Source organism: Apis cerana, linkage group LG12 (genome assembly GCF_029169275.1).
Source record: "Apis cerana isolate GH-2021 linkage group LG12, AcerK_1.0, whole genome shotgun sequence".
In the NCBI taxonomy this organism is placed as follows: Eukaryota; Metazoa; Arthropoda; class Insecta; order Hymenoptera; family Apidae; genus Apis; species Apis cerana.
Window position 1 is genome coordinate 6,610,236 of NC_083863.1, and position 17,445 is coordinate 6,627,680.

At 33.1% G+C, this 17,445-nt stretch overlaps 1 long non-coding RNA gene across 2 annotated transcripts in view; it reads left to right on the plus strand.

The window, feature by feature from the left end:
- The first annotated feature begins 5,468 nt into the window (after positions 1 to 5,468).
- LOC108003859 (uncharacterized) overlaps positions 5,469 to 17,445 on the plus strand; it is a 29,000-nt gene continuing 17,023 nt past the window's right edge. The window contains exon 1 of one of the 2 annotated variants that reach the window (XR_009832121.1): positions 5,469 to 17,424. This is a non-coding gene — a long non-coding RNA (uncharacterized LOC108003859). The remainder of the gene's footprint in view (positions 17,425 to 17,445) is intronic. The other variant, XR_009832122.1, reaches the window with a different exon arrangement.

Here is a 17,445-nt window from a genome sequence, read left to right on the forward strand (position 1 = left end):
TCTATTGTTGTATCCATCAAATTTTTACATGTAATTTTTTTTTTTATAAAATTTGAGAAAAATTCGAAACAGAAATTGATAAATAATTATACAGAATCTTTTCGTAACTCTTGTGACATATTATATTTAAAAAACAAATTTACATATCCATAAGAAATTCAAAAACGCAATACGATATAGAATATTCAAATATTAAATTTCTGCAATATTTCTTCATTCTCTTTAAGATGCGAATATCCCTGTTCGCGAAGAAATATGAATTTGCATACTTACCAATACTCCAGATAAAATTAATCTATAACGATTCGAAGAAATATATATACGAGACACAAATTCCACAAAATTTCGTAGGTGAAGGAAACGAATCAAGATATATCCTCTTGCTCCTGGCCTTGGCGAATAAACTCTCCTAGACCGCTAATTCGGCTCAATTTAGCCCGAGAGATCGCTCAAGAGCAATCAAGACACGTGAATTTGCGCGAAGAACCGCGAGCTGGGCGTTGTCCGGTTGGCAAGGTCTCGGTGTGGATGGAGCGTGAATGTCGGTGAGAGGAAAAGTGGTAATGACATCTGTTATTCTCCTCAAATTTTCAAAAGAAAATTCTCTACCTTTAACGCTATTCCAATTTGATATCCTTTTCATTCTAATTTTTAATTAGAGATCACGATTACGAAGCAAATCTTACGAAGATCGCTTTCTTAGATACGATTATTTCTCCCCAACGAAGCTAATAATAAAAAAAAAGCAAGAAACGATTATAACGACGCGTTACATCATCGACTTGGAGGCAATGCAAATTTAACATTGCAACAACTCGTAAATAATTTATCATTGCGGAGTGGAGAGGAGAAAGAAATTTCAGAGGGAATTTTTATCATTACGATTCCTTGTCGGAACAATTTTTCACTTGGAAACGAACGTGCGGGCAACGATTCGAACGGGACATTACGGTTTGTAAGCAAGAAATTTCGCTCGCTAATTCGATATTGCACCGGAACGGTGCTAATGACAAATCCTCGTAAGGTAGCTCGCCTGTTAAATCTCCAGGAGTTGTGGAAATGTGGCGCGGTATAGTAATCCACCCTGTCGCTTTGATAAAATCAAAGCGACTGCCATTATGCGCAACGCAATTACTCTGATCATTATAATCACTGAAGCTATTTGAATAGCGGTGAACGGAGCATTGCAACGTGGAAACGATGGCTTGAGACACGAGAGAGAAAAGATTGGAACAGTGGAACGAAGCGCGATATGGGGAAATCTCGTCCGTTTCGAATTTCGTCCTGTTTCATTTGTCCGAGATAATGATTTTCGAATAATTACGCAACCTGAAAATAAGCCAAAAGATTCGAAATTTTGCAAAATCTATTGTGGATTATAGTGTATATCGAATTTTAATTTTTTAATTTGGAATAATTTTCTGAAGAATAATCTTCATGAAATGATGATTATTAGGTTTTAAGAGAAGAAATGAATATACAGAATCATTCTATGGTTCGTAATATTGAGAATATCCTTTCTCTTTTAACTCGTGTAATTCCCAATTTGTGGATCGCAATTCACAAGAGGATACACTTTTTTTTTTAAAAAAAGTGTTGTTAATAACTTAGTTTTTCTTACCTTATATAGGTAGAGGAAAAGGCATCCAGAAAATCCAGTTATTATATATTTATATAATAAATATATGACATTTCATTATTTATCGTTTAATATTTTATTACCTATAAATTTTTTTTGTAATTGTACAAAAAATTGATTGTTGGATATTTTCAATAATTTATGAATGAAAGACGTGCTCAATTGTTAATCGTTGAAACGAAGCTTTCTAACGATCGAGAGTTATATCGGACCGTTGGATACAGTTTTTCGATACATTTTCTTAACATTACGTTATTTTTCAATCGAAACGGGTTATAATAATTGAACATATTTCTCATAGAGACAGGAATAGAGATCGTAATGATAACGACAAGAAATAAAATATCAACATCCGGCGAAACAGTCACTTTAGAAGATATAAAACGAACGAATTTCTTCTATCCTTCGCCAGATCATTTATATCTCGCTAAAGTGGTTACTGAAAAAAAAAGAAGAAATTTTTACACGAAATTCGAAATCTATGGAACATTGAAAGACAGAGGAATGTTTTTAAATATTTTTCAATCTATTAAATAATTTGGAATAATTTTCCAATAAAATAATATAATCGACAGAAGATGGATTATATTTTATTTTAGCTGATAATTATATAAAACGGATGTAATTACATTTCAATTCGAACGTAACATATTTATTTAACATCGATCATCACGGTCGAGCGAGTTTTCTTCCATCTGGTTTTCGAACAGGCTATACAGTCGAAAAAGTGGCGCTAGATTCTATCGGAAAAAGGTTACTAGATCGTGTCGAAAAATGTCACGAATTAGATTTTATAACATGATGTGAAGCGAAAGGTCCTCTCGACGTGCGAAACATTGTACGTGTCGTGTAGCGTGTTCCATTTTCGATTTTTCACGCCTCCGTTGCACGATTTAATTTTTCGGAACAAAATTATTCGCGATACGTTATCATCGATAAGGAAACGATAAACGATTCCTAGTGATAATAAATTTTTAATGTATTTCTCTGGATAGATCGTAGATAAATTCACAGTTCTTTTTATCGCGTCTATCATCGTCGCATAACTCTGATTTGAATTCCTTGAATTTCAAGATTGCCATTTCTTAACAATGGCAATACGTATAATATAAATATTGAGAAGAGTTTTTTTTTTAATATATTTTTGATGAAATAAACGGGATCAATAATTATAATTGTGCAGCGATATAATGTAGAACATATCGAACGATGCTCGATAATCAAATGTGTAATTTATCCACTATTAATTATGCAGTACTTCGGCGATGAAACTTTTTTAATTACGGTCCAACTACCCACTCGGTTGTAATTGGATCATACTCTCGAGGGAATATCGAAATCATCGAAAAGGTTAAAATTTTAATTGCATAGTTACGTAAAATTTTTTCGTTCTTTCGCAAACTTAATCACTATGATATAAAATATACTAACATCTAATTAACAATTCTACAATAATTATTATAATCACATTTTCATAATGACAAAAAAACCTTGTTTTTTATCTTGTAAATCTTGTAAGGTGCTAAAATCTCAACTGGCTTCGTGTTTTATTTGACAGGATTTTCATACTTAATTAATTTCAACTTAAATAGAGATACAATAATTGCACCTTACGTAAACCATCGACGTGATGTTCGTTCCAAATCGATTAACTTAGGATTCGTGATACGCATTCGTGTAGAGAAACTACCGCAAAATAGATTTTCCTCGAAATGGTCATTTCAAGATTTATACCAATCTCTCAACCTTTATACAACGTATTTCACGTTATAACATTATAGAGAAAAAGGGGAAAAGTAAGTATCTTGAAATGTAACATCTTAGAATGATAAAAGTAATTCAACAATGCGCAATAATGAAACAACAATCGATGTATAATATAAGATTCATCTTTTGGAAATGATTATTTCTTAAGCAGGAAAGAAGAATCTGCTTCCAGGAAACGTACATTGCTCTTATATATATAGTTTTATATAGAAAATGCGTATCACGGATCACTGGAAAGATATCTTAATTGATCGGAATTGATCATCATGTTGACGTTGTTTACGGAAATTGCAATTAATCTATTTACATCGAGTCCGAAAAAAAACATGAAAATTCCTTAACCAGACACGTTACGACAATTTCCAGAATTGGTTAGAAGTCGGATTTCCATGTCCTAACTCGAACATTCGGATGGAAAGATTCCAAGATTAAAAAGCATTATGAATTTTTAATTTCGAATAATTTGAACAGTTCTCGAATAGTATAGGGACGCGAAATTTTTTCAAATTCAACAAATTTCTTTGAATCTCGAAACTTTTTATAAATTTTTGCGATTCGAAATTCTCAAGTTTCTCTTATAATTTACAACTTGAGCCCATCTTTACATTTATGAGCGACTTGTATAATATAACCGAACAGCAAATATTTTAACAAATCGTTTCTCAAAATTACTTCCCGATTGTGATTAAAGAGAGAAGAATTTATGGATTCCTTTCCAACATCCTTTCATCCAGTCAACAGGCAACTCCGCCCAACAGTTTATCATACTGACTTTTGACATTCACAATGACTTGTCATTACATCAAATTGTTGACTAGACTTTAACGACGTAATAATCGACGAGAGACGAGAGACGTTGTACAAATTTATTCTGTTTGTATGAGTTGAGTCACACACTTGACTTGTACCATAATAATCGAATTAAGCACATAATTATCATTTTTTTTTGCCCAATTAGCATTGTCATGTTAAATTGAACCGATGATAGATAACATTCATTCGAGGAAAGAATGACGGTGTCTTATAAAATGCGTGCCCAGATATCACGTGTCAAGCTTTGAATCCCAGAGATAAATTAAAAAAAGGAACTTGGATTGTGTTATTCTTTAATACATCCTAAAGGAGAACTGTTCTTGAATTTATGGAACAATATCTCGTCTCTTTCATCATAAGGAAGAAACCTCGAAATATCATTCCAAAAGAAACTTTATACCAAGTGAATCCTTTCATGCATCATATCCTTTCCTGTTTATCCTTTCAGTTTAAGAGGAATTTTATTTTGGTGAAAAATACTCATCAAAAGAATACACAGTTCGTCCATTCATATTGTTTCATCATTTTTCTCAATATTTCCTTTTCTCAACAATTTCATAATTCATCCAACAAATACCAGATCTCTTAATAATTAATATTAAATATAATGTGTTAGTATTCGTTACATGGTAGTAATTGGTATGATTTATAGGCTTCGTAAAGTTGAATTTTCTCTTTCATTATACACCATTTATTATACCTGTTAATTACGTTTAAATTTTTTTATGAAACATTACATTCGCACTTGTGTATATTATACGATTGCATTCAGTTACATAAATTTTTATTCGATTCCTAATGAATTCTACCACCGAGAGACGCGATAGCAAGATATAGAGATACGATAATCGTACAATATGAATTAAATGGACCGTCGTTGATGTCAAATCGCTTGTTCTTCATCCAGTTTACGATCATTGAGGTCACTGGGATAAAACGAGATTCCATAACTGCAGGCCATTTCGGCCTCTTCTTTAATCGGACTATTGACGGCAATCGATTCGATACACGATACTCGATTTTCGGCTCTTTAATTCTGTTCTCGTTTTTCGGATATATCTATAGCAGATGGATCAATGGATATCCGGGAGCATGTTTCAAAAATGACGTACGTGTGAAACATAATATTCGAAAGTATCGCACGTCGTGTCATATCATTATAAGATATTCATGACATAGAATTTTTATTCTTCGTAAGTATGAGACGAAGTATATAAGTTATATACTTGTTCGAATCTAGGATATAAATATGAAATTGAAGGAATAAATATTTTTAATTAAATAATTAAAAAATTTTTTTTCCATTACAATCGATCAAGTAGATTAAAATTTTCTTGAGCCAATCAAGAAGCTATCTACTTGATAATTAAGAATTAAATTATTGCATACGCCCAATTCATTCACAAATCATTCAAAACTATTATTGTTTTATTATAAAGAAGAAATTACGCATGTAGGAATTATAGGTTTCTTGAATTTCTCGTTTTTTACTTGAAAATCTAAAAAAAAAAACTTTATTGCATCATATTGCATTATATTATATATCGTCGCTTATATCCTTCGCTATCACAAATAGATTTAAATCGATCGGTTTCTGTGCAAATGTCGAAAGTAATACGTAGAGATAATTCAAGAACAATTTCCAGGATAATATCATTGTACGGATTGATGGACGCTGTACGGATTAGGTAGAGCCTCGACTTTTACCTTTGATAATGAGATTTGCGGCTCCAAGTCAACTTCCTCTCGGATTACGATCGCTACTGCACGGTAGTCTACAATACTTTCTACCTTCTCTCCTTCCCTTTGAATTAAAGTTTTTCTCCCCGAATTGCCAACGATCTCACAGCGACAATCTGAAAGAAAACGTCGCCTTAACGAGAACATTTCGGAGACAATCTTTCCTCCTTCCTTCCTTCCTTCCTTCCTTCCTTTCTTAAACCATCCATCAACCCGGGGACAAAGCATCGATGTCATTGTTAGCGTGTTGTAACGAGACGATCCGTGATGGATACCGTTCTAATGAATTCGATAATTAGGACGATAATTAGAGGGACCTTTCTTCCACAGGACGACAGCCGAAAAGTCGAGTTCAATTAGAAACGACCGTGTCACGTGACGTGAGGGAAAGTACAGGAGATTTCGAGGAATCGAGAAGAAGAGGTGGAGAACAAGTGCCGTTTCCTGTGTATGGTGATCGAATAAGCCGATCCTTCGTTTTACCGAGAAAAGGAAAGCCATCGATTATTTTGTGTATATATATACACGTGTATATGTATACGTATGGATACACTTCTTTCTTTCGTGCACTTTTGAATTGTTGATCCAAATTTCGTTCCGGGTGAAAGGACGTAGATATAAAGTTTCGGGTGAAAAAAAATTGTGAAAGGATAATCCGCCTCGGTGATGATGAATAATTGATTAGGGACTTTTCGAGAAGTAAGAAGTATTGCATTGCTAATCGTAGAAATCTAATTGATTCTTTAAAGGAATTCTTTGAGATTCGTTACGAAGAGGATGTTTACTTTTTATTTCTTAAGTCACGGAAGAGGGTTGTCAAAGGGATGGTTTTCACTCGCAAAAAATATTTCATTTTAGAGGCACTGGAAGAAGTTGCGAGAAATCTCCATTTTCCAATATCTACTCCAATACTTTTTATATCTTGTATGCTTAAACTTGATATTCTAGACTTGTCTATACTACATTCTTTTGAACTTGTCGAACAGAACGGGACAACTTCATTCATCTTCTCTAAGAACCTTAGATCTCCATTCGATACTAAACTTTTAAATGGTTATAATAAATTACACAATTTCGATCTTAAAGATCTTTCTCCAATTTTTAAATCTCCACTTTTCGGAAAGTAAATTTAATTAATTTCGATAAATAGTTTGCGTTGAATTAAAAGTTTGTTTCGAATCACTTGCTATCAAGTAATACGAGTCAATTCTTCGTTTCTAAATTTCTACTTTCATAATGCATACTGTTTGCCAATCATTATCTTCCACGTTGATAGCGATTCCTTTTACAATACCAGTGCCATTATGAAAAGGGTGCGGTCACATTAAAACGAAATAGGAAACGTATCTGTAGTGTAGCGTAGCAGTTCGATTCTACAGTAGTGGAACTGCTTGCATAGTAGGAATAGTATATTAGTGAAAGTCGTTGAATGGTAAGAAAAATGTGTTGATCTATTTACATTTTATCGGTTTTAGTGCACAAATACGCGTGATGTTACGTAACGAGGAACACGATATGTTAATGCTGTCATCTACATACGTATATATATATATATATATGTATGTTTGAAAATAATGCGCATATAAATATTGTAAATGCTGGAACGCTACGCCTGTATCGTAAATGTCCAGGCTAATGATGCCGAAGGAATTATAAAATGACGGAATATAAAACAGAGTGGACCGTTTCAACTCAGTCGCGACTTTAAACGTAATTTAAATGCTGTCAATCCTTATACCTGTAATTCTCATTATTATTCAATTTCTTAGTAACAAGTCGACATCAAATATGCGATGTAACGATGATTTCTTTGAATTATTTGAACATTTTTATATTTCGAGGGAATAATTTTAAATAAAGCAAATATTCGAGAATTAAAGAAAAAAGACGAAACTTTTTATTCATGTGTAACGATATATAGGTATATCAGCGTCTGGAAAAATTGGCAGGTATTGAAATAATAATAAGGATCGATATGGGCGTAAGTAAGAATTTTTATAACTTAATTCGCGCTTATTTTCCTTCCTTTCCCGTATTTTAATATCAATAAGTAGTTAAACTAGTTTATATAAATATATACGTCTCAATAAAATTCAGATAGCCTTATTTCATAAATTAATTTTCTCTTACTTTTCTTCATTTCAATCGTTTTATATTTTCATATTCTATAGTAATAAACATCTAAGCTTAATTATATTCATGCTTGCATCTATGTCACGTTTAATTACGTTGCAATAATAATCTTATAAATTAATTTACTTTCCTTTTTTTATCGTGCCTTTTATAAATCGGATTATCGATTAGGATTCTACTATTCAATAAATAAATGGCCGTTTCGCGAAATACATTTGAAATCATTCGTGATACCACATCCGTGGTATAAATGTCACGCGTTAAGTTAGACGCGTGACGCGAAGATTTCCCTTTGCGACATAAATCACGGGAAGGAAACTGTTTGGTCGCGTTCTAGAACTCGAATAAGGCGAACGAGATGAAAGTTTTACTCTTGGTTAGCGATGAAAAATAACAAGAAGCAACTCGCGTAGCTTAATTAATCTTTCAGGGGCAACTTACTTGTCTGAAAAGAGGTTTTTCAATGGGAATAACGGAAATATTCCTTTTAATTTTACAGATTCATTCTTCTGATCTAACCATCATCAGGAGAAATAAAATCGTACAAGGATTATCAAGATTTTCATTCTTTTTTTTTTTCGATGAAGATTCTATGGATGAAATATTTCATCCTAATTTTATTATATTTTCATATCGATCGTATTAAAATTTTTTCAAAGCAATACTTCCTTCGATTCGATAATTTTTCTTCTTTCTCGATTAGGAAAGAAGCGAAATCGTAAAATATTTACCACGTTTGTTTTTCCATCTTTCGTATTACTGACCGATTTCTATAAGAGGTCGTTTTACATAAACGAGTATTTATTTTTAGCTCATTCCACTGTCTTAACCAGTCTCGTCGACTTTTCATGTTGCCGATAAGCCGCCTTTGCCTGTAACAGTTTCGCCTACGTATCTCGACGAGTAGAGCCGTGCGACTTCCGTGTATGACGACTACGTCTTTGTGGTCTATTGTCCGACTCTCGAAGTCTTTCCATTTTTCCTGCTGGAATGGAAGTCCACCGGTTAAGAAAATACCTACGCGGAGAACGTGCAAATATAAAGATAATATTTTTATGTCACGCAGTGGAGGAACTAACTTTGCAGCCTTTTTGCCGTTATTCCTTTTAATGTTACAAATGTTGCACGGGAGATGTAATAGGATTATGATAATATTGCTGGTTAAGATTAAGCGCGGTAAAAGTTATATTTTTTCCAAGTAAAACTCGAATCGATATAACGAGAAACGCAGGTTCCATTTTACGTAAAAGATAGAGAAAATATTGAAATTTAATTATGCAACAAATTTACAATGCAATCAACCGTTGGAAGTATTATTTATGAGAAAAGAAATTTATAAGGGAATATGATAAAACTCAGTTTAATTGACTTCTAATAACTACGAACATATAGTCAATTAAAGGAACCGAATCGTGCGTCTCATAAATCAAATGAGTATTATTGATGTTCATATAAAGAGAGGATTTTAATTATTAAATATCAACTCATAGGAAACGAGGAGAAGGATATGCAGAGAAAATGCAATAAATATGGAAAAAAATAAATTTCACGTGTATATACCATTCAATTTAGATTTTCAAATGGGAAACATAAAATAAAATATAAAATATAAAAATAAAATAAAATATAAATATACATCCACGATTATATTTGATTTCTTCGACTCAATAATAAAAATGTTTTTGTTTCGAATTGTAACATTGAAAAAAGACACTTGATCAACTTTTATTGATCCATCTCACGTGATTACTAAAAGAATCTTAATTAATTACGCATATAAAACGTATCGAAGAATGTACGTATTATTTGCAATCAAAATTGCATATCGCTTCGTGTCTCATAATTTTCGTCAAATTATAAACTTCCCTTATCTCCACGAAATATTATTCCAATAATTGGAATTGTTAATTATCCAACAAGACAAAACGGTCGAAATTGGATCAAAATTATCTGCATTCTTTGCACACGATAATTTATTATGCGCATTTCAAGTAATTGGATCCCACTAATTCACCGTTAAAAATATTTTATCACTTTAGAAAGGAATCGTATATCGAATATATCAATATATAAATTCTGTCCGTGCTTTTTAGCTTCTTAACCCATTGGGTGTGAGATCAAAGAAAACCGTGATCGTACTGCATCGATCCGAGCAGAGTTGGGTTCGCGGCTCTTTTTATTCCGAGTTGCACAGCTTTCCCTTTCTTTCCCCTGAGAAATTTAGCAATAATTATGTCGCTTAACCGTTACTCCAGTCTCCGTTACGCTACGTCGTTACGATACTAAACGATCGAAGAAATTGGCGTGTGTATCTGTTTCGCGTAATTATTTCTAAAAAAAATGATCGTTTCTCGAACGGAACGATAATACACAACGCACCAATGTGTTTATTCGTTTCTCCGTATGATGGATCGATTGTGCGAAACGAGAGGAATTGAAAGGAAGATTGAATCCGATTACATGAAAAATCATTAATTATACATTGTCGAGTAAGTAGATTTAAACTTCGCTTATTAATATTTAACGGCCGATATATCGATCATTTATCTCGTTGAACTTGTCCCCCCCGTGCTTCGGACAGACTTTCTCGATCTATATATCAACTCTCTTGAAAAAGGGGAGAGAAAAGAAGGAAACGGATGGAAAGGAAAAGGCGAGAAAAATTCAAGCATGAATTATGACAAACGGTGTGTATTGATAGCGGAGTGAATGTTGGAAGCTTTCCTTTTGAATTAACGCCGGTTTCTCGTGAGTGAATGATGCTCGAAGGTCTCTGACAAGGAGAGTGCACGACCTCTTCTCGAGTCTTGTGTTGTGGATTCGATTGAGATTGAAACAAGTTCGTTTCAACCGCTTCAATACTCTTCTCTTCGAGATAAGAAGTGTTAAGTATTTTCAAATTTTATGTTTCGATAAAATTGTGAAAAATTCATATTCTTTCTGATGTCTCTCCATGATTACTCGTTAAAAGGAAAGTTATATAAAATATTCAACAACTTTTACATATTTTATCAAAAATGCATACGAGAATGCGTGGTGAGAAGCGCGACTTCCCGTCAATAAATCTAAGAGTGACACGTACATCGAATCGAGCGCCAGACAAAACAAACGTGTCCATTCCAGACTATAGACGTCGATAGAATAACGATGGAATAACCACTGTCGTTTCTACTGCCGTATTCCGGCAGCGTGTCACCGGAAGACACGCATAAAAATGTTAGATCGGACGTGGTCCGGGACGAACGCGAAAAACAAAACCGACTTTCATATGATAATAAGAATTCTCTAATAAATAACAGACACACACACGCCTCCAATTTACGTTTAACTTTCACGCTGAAACTTTTCGTTCTTTTTTTCTTTCTTCTTCTTCTTTTTGAAAGAAGAAGTTCAAGCGCGCTAAGAAATCTTGATTCGAAGTTGTGGAGTTATTTCGTTGGTTGCTGGATCAAGAGGTTATCTCGCTTGGAAATTCGTTTCGAGTCGTCATGATACGGGGATCGTTCGTTAAAAGGAAGCTGTGAGTAAATTACGTACGCGTTTTCCACGTGGAAACGAGTTTCGACTTGGAATAAGAAAGTTTTAAACGATTTTAGACAGAAATTGCTTCTCTTTCTGTCTAAACAAGGTCGCAAATAATTCTTGCTTTTTATCGCGAGCATGTTCGTTCGCTCTTTAATTCGAAATCGGTTTGCAGGAAGAAAAAGTTTGGAGAGAAAGAAGTTTAGAGAGAAGTTTTTTTTTTTTAGAGAGGAATATGAAAGCGAAGTAAAATTTTATGATAGATGGTTGCGACATTTTTAATTCATAGGTATGATCGTTTTATCTTATTTTGATTATTTCCTTTTTTTTTAGAGTGAACGTGAAATTTTAATAAATAATTGACTCGATGTTCAACGATTTTGTTTTTTCACGTTGATCACGTTCGAAAATTAATGGTTATATAGACACTGATAGGGAATTAATGATCATTGACTTTTTTCAGGAATCAAACATTCAGGTTCCGCGAAAAATTTGTAAAAAATCTTATACCGATGAAATCATTTGAAACGAAATATCGTTCGAAAAACGAAACGTTGCACGATCTACTAACTTGCGTAATATTTGCATAATATTCGTTTTTTCAAATGTTTCTAAAATTTGAAAAAAACGCAAAGCATAGACTGGTTATATTTATTATTGAGCAACCGCGTAATTACGGATTTTCTAAATGATTCGTCGCAAGAAATGAAAAATGAGATCGAATTCTTAGAGTTTCAAAAAGTTTGGTAAATACACAAGTTCGCTACACTCGTCTAAAGGGATTTTTTTTCTAAAATTTTGCATTTTATTTATCAAAAATATTTAAAAATAAACCACAAGATCGATATCGATTTATTATTAATTAAATATTTTCTTTCTTTTTTTTAGGATCCAAAGGATCGATGTCGAATTTTTGTTGAATCTCAAGTGGAACAGGTCAACGTTATTCGCGTGCATCCATTCTCGTTACGTCATCGGAGAGACGAGAGAAGCAGGATATTTGCGCTCGTGTTTCAATTGACGCGACGAGGGCGGAATTTACAGCTCATCAGGGAAATAAAAACGAACGATACTTGATTTCATCGCTGCCCGTGTTTCCGCTGTTAATCATAATGCACAGATTGGCGCATCGGCGTTAAATTGCGAGAAACCAACGAAGCTTAATACGCTTCTTTTCTATGTGAATTACGAGGATGCCTTGAAAAACATCCGACTCGTCGAGTTCAACTCCTATGATTAACATTGTTGAAACTTTGCTCGTAAACGGGTCGAGACATCTGCGAGAAAGTCCGGAATTCAATGTTCTCGTTCGAATCTCGGGAAAAAATTGATGAGGTTTTCACTTTCCTTTCTTGGAAAAAAAGATTGTTCAAAACTCGAAATTGTATCGATTGTAAAATCATTATTTGTCTCTCATCGTTATAATAAGTCATTCTTTTTAATCGCCTTGGAATTTTTCAACTTTTTATCATCAGAATCTCTATACCAATCTGATTCTTTATTATAAAATATATAGTTGCAATTTGAATTTTAAAGCGAATGAAGATTGTTAAATGAGCGTGATATGTACGAAAGTTGGGCAGACAATTATTCAACTAGAATTTTTTTTTTTTCTTCTTTCCCCATCCATATAAACGTTATTACTATCCTATTTACCAGACCGTGAATCCAGTTTCTACAACTATATTAATCATTTTCTGAAATGTTGATATTTTCACGATTATCAAATTAATCAAAATGTTCTGTAACGATGTTTAATTTAACAATATTTTAACGAAAATTATTCTCTTGAGATATTTTCGAACGAAAGGATCGATTTATAAGAAAAAAGAAAGGAAAATCTAGCGACAAAATTGTTTCAAAAGCTTAAATAATAAATCGATATTTTAAACCGCAATATCGTTCACCGTGAAAGAATGAAAGAAGAAAAATTCCAACGTTTAATTGATTCGATATTATTACGATATCGCGCGCATATTAAAGCGATATTTTTTTTTTTTTTTTTTATTCAACAACGTGAAATTTATGTTACGAGTCGTCGAGTTAATATTGGTTTTAAGTATCATGTAATAACGTGTCGAAATTAAATGCATCGATAAAAGAAAATAATATAATAAAAGTTTTCACACGCTGCAAATCTCATGCCGCTATTTAATAGCGATATAAATCTTTCGACGAGAATTCCCACTGTTACGATACATTTGTTATAACAGAAATTGGAAAGATGGATTAAAACGAAAAAATTTTTTTCCACTCGTTATTCCGACTTTTAATCCCGAAACGCGCATAAACGTAATAATAAGGATTAAGGTTTGACACCATCTTTCTGCAAATGAACGAAATATGTACGTACATGTTGGAATATTCTCATTTTTCGTTCACTGCATCAGAAATCGCATATCTTAGCTTTTCGTGTGCGGTCCACGTGGTTAGCGCAACGAAAGTCATTATCATAATTTTTTTTTTTTAAGAAACTGTTATTAGTTATTCGTCTGAATTAACTAGTGTGGGTTATTACCGTTTGTATTACGAGTAAGAAATTACTCGTTGAAAATGAATTAAGACATATATCAAAACTAAGGCACGAAATAAATATTCTTGGTTTCGTGCGAGAAGAGAAATTTGATATAAATTTTCCGTTCGAAAGATAAAATTGGATATCTTATTAGAAAATTTCAGAAATTTCTTCCTCTTGTTCATTCACGGTTAAAGAATTAAGACACGAGCCCGAGTTAATATTAATTAACAATTTAGAAAACGTTTCACAGACTCGTTAAAACAGCACAATTCACTTTAGGCGTAGATATGCAAAATTAAGCATCGCCTGAAGCATAACTTGCGAATGTAAATTTGAGTTGAGCAGAAGTAACAATGAGCTGTAGTTGTAATGAGAAAATTCATTTGCAGATCGTCTCAATTTGTCGCCTCGAGTTGAATGAAAGATGTCTACGGTGTTACTAAGCCCATTATCCCTGATAAAAATCAGCGTCTTTTGTTTTTCTTTTTACATAAGAAGTTTTACGTGTGAAATTAAAAAGTGTAACTGTCCTAAATATGTAAGAGTTAGTTACGTTATTATTGCGGATGTTATTTCCTATTGGATAGAATTCATATTTTTCACACCTTCTTGAGTTTAAACAAAAAAAAAAAAAAAAAATACCGAGAAAGATTGCATCTTTTGCACGTGATAATTACGTGTTAAATTATGTTTAATATATTGAAACGAATATATACATATATAGATATAAAACAGAGAATAATATTTCAATATGAGGAAGATTTCAGGAACAAGGAATATTTGAAAAGTGGAAAAATTTTTGAAAATAAATCTAATATCTCAAGAGTAAGGAATATTTCAACGAAGATCATTTCAGGAATAAAAGAAACTTTTTCGATGGGAATTAAAAGAAAAAAAAGAATTTCTTTTAGAAATGAGAAATATTTTAAAACAAGATTCGATCTTGTATCAATTTCATGAATATGCAAATGGTTAATTGAATTCCATTCTTGGAATTGTCCCAACTCCCGAATTCCGGTTTACGTGACATAAGTCACAGATTTCGGCCGAGAAAAAGAATACTCCCCGATGCCTGAAGAAATTTTATTTCGTCGCCAATTAAAGATCGCTTTCTTTTTCAACGAATCCCAGATTAACATTGGGAGGACGGTAGTTCGGTTAATCTCTCGAACACGTGTTTCTTTTCTTTCTTTCTTTCTTTTTTTTCTTTTTTGCGTATTTTCCGAAACACCTTTCACCGAAAATTGGTCGTATTGGTCGTATAGATTGGTCATATAGATTGAATTGGCAGAAGAATTTTTTAATTAATATGGAAGAGGATAAATTCGCGTTTGAAATATTCGAGAGATTAAAGAAAAATACACCTTCGTATGTATGAAACATTTTCTTTCTTTCGTGTACCAGTGAAAGAAAGAATGCGTTTGATTTGACATTTAATTATGAAGAAAAATGTTCGTCGATGCGTATTATTCATGTATTTTGCGTTATAAAAACGTTTAACGAGTGAAAACACGATTTTGCTATTTATTACATTATTTATTTAACGTCTAATTTATTGCGTCTAATTTCTAGTTTGCATATAAGGAAATATTTTAATTACGAAGAAAATAAAATATCCTTCATTCACTTTCTTTTGTTTTCAATTTGAATATAGCAATACCGCATATAATTACATTCCATACTGTCTATCACAAAAAATATATTATAGCTATTATTACAATACTTTCTTTCATTTTCAAATTGAAGAATAAATTTCACCACTGTACAATTATATTCCTTCATCGTGTACAAGAATGTATTTGTAATATGGTAAAACGAAATCGTGTAAAAGTAAGATCGGTTGATTACATCGGATCTTTTATCTATAAATTTTACAAGAAACACGGAGAAAAGAAAAACGGAATCGACGAATATCTGTATGTCCCTCTCCTAACTTATTCCACGCAAGGAGCGAGCTCCGCGTTTATCTACGTGTTACTTATAGAATAGTCATGAACCCCGTAATTGCATCAATTACCCAGGCTTGCTTACCGGTTACCGGTTTAACCGTGGCAAGAAACCGATCGATCGATTTATGTATTCTATATATGAACCGAATCGAGTTTTTAATCATTGCGGTCGATTCGCAAAATGTTGTTTATTTAATTCGTGTAATAATTTGTTTCCTATCTATCGAATGCCCGCCCTGCGTAGAATTTCGATCGATCGTAAAGAAATCTTTAATAGAAGGAAAAATGGAATTTACGATCGAAATATTCTGCGATGATTTGGACCGGCAACGAACAAACGTTTCGTTGAAACGGCACGATCGGCACAAAAGGAGCATCGATCATCGAGTCAAATTGTTGATCATTGTGCATTGTTACCCCGCGAGAATTTTCTGAACCCGTTTTTCTTTTACCCGATTCGTGCACGCGCGTACGCGCCGGTTTGATGTTTGTAACGAGAGCGGTAATATTTCATCGCGTCAGAGGAAAATATATTCAATGGGGAATTCAAAGTAACGCTGTAGTTGGAAAGGGAATAGTTTTATCCGGAATATTATAGAAAGACGCGTTATTGCGTTTCGCGAAGGCGTTCTGACAATGTATCTAAAACTAGGGAAGAAATTTAATTTAAGTGAGGGAAAGAGTTCTCTCACTTTTATTCGAAGAAAAGTTTTCACGATGCTTTGTGGTTATATAATCTCAGATATCGTTAATTGCGTTATAAAAGAAATATAAATCGATGTAATTTGCGAAGACGACACTTTACCGATAAATAAAACAAAGTAAGGCAGTAAATGTCTTTCTTACATTTATCTTGGAAGAAAACTTGATTCTTTCATTTCTCTTTACCAATTATCGTCGTCAAAAATAGAAAAAAGATAATATCCATTTATATTTTTCTTTTACTTTTACAATTATTTAAAATATAGCAAAATCGATTGCTCCGTTTCTACTATGTATAAAAAAAAAGAAAAAAAAAGAAAGAAGGAAAAAACTAGAGTATCCAAGAAAGTTTTATCTCAACCAACTCAATCTAAACCTGTCTTTAAGAAACAAAAATGCATTCCTCCACTCTTCCCAATTAAACTTCTTTTCCCTCTCTCGAAGGATTAAACGCGCCGATCCATCGCAGCGATGCAAAACGGCTATCAGGTTATCTCGATCGTTGTTTCTGTTTCGTAGAACGGTCCGATGGCCAGGTATCTCGAGCGTGCAACCTCCTCCACCCGTGAGAACAAAGGACATCCGTATTCGTGGAATTCTTCTCTGCTCTGCGGTGGGACGCATTCTCGACACGAACGAAGGTAAGATTTTTCGGTGAAAGT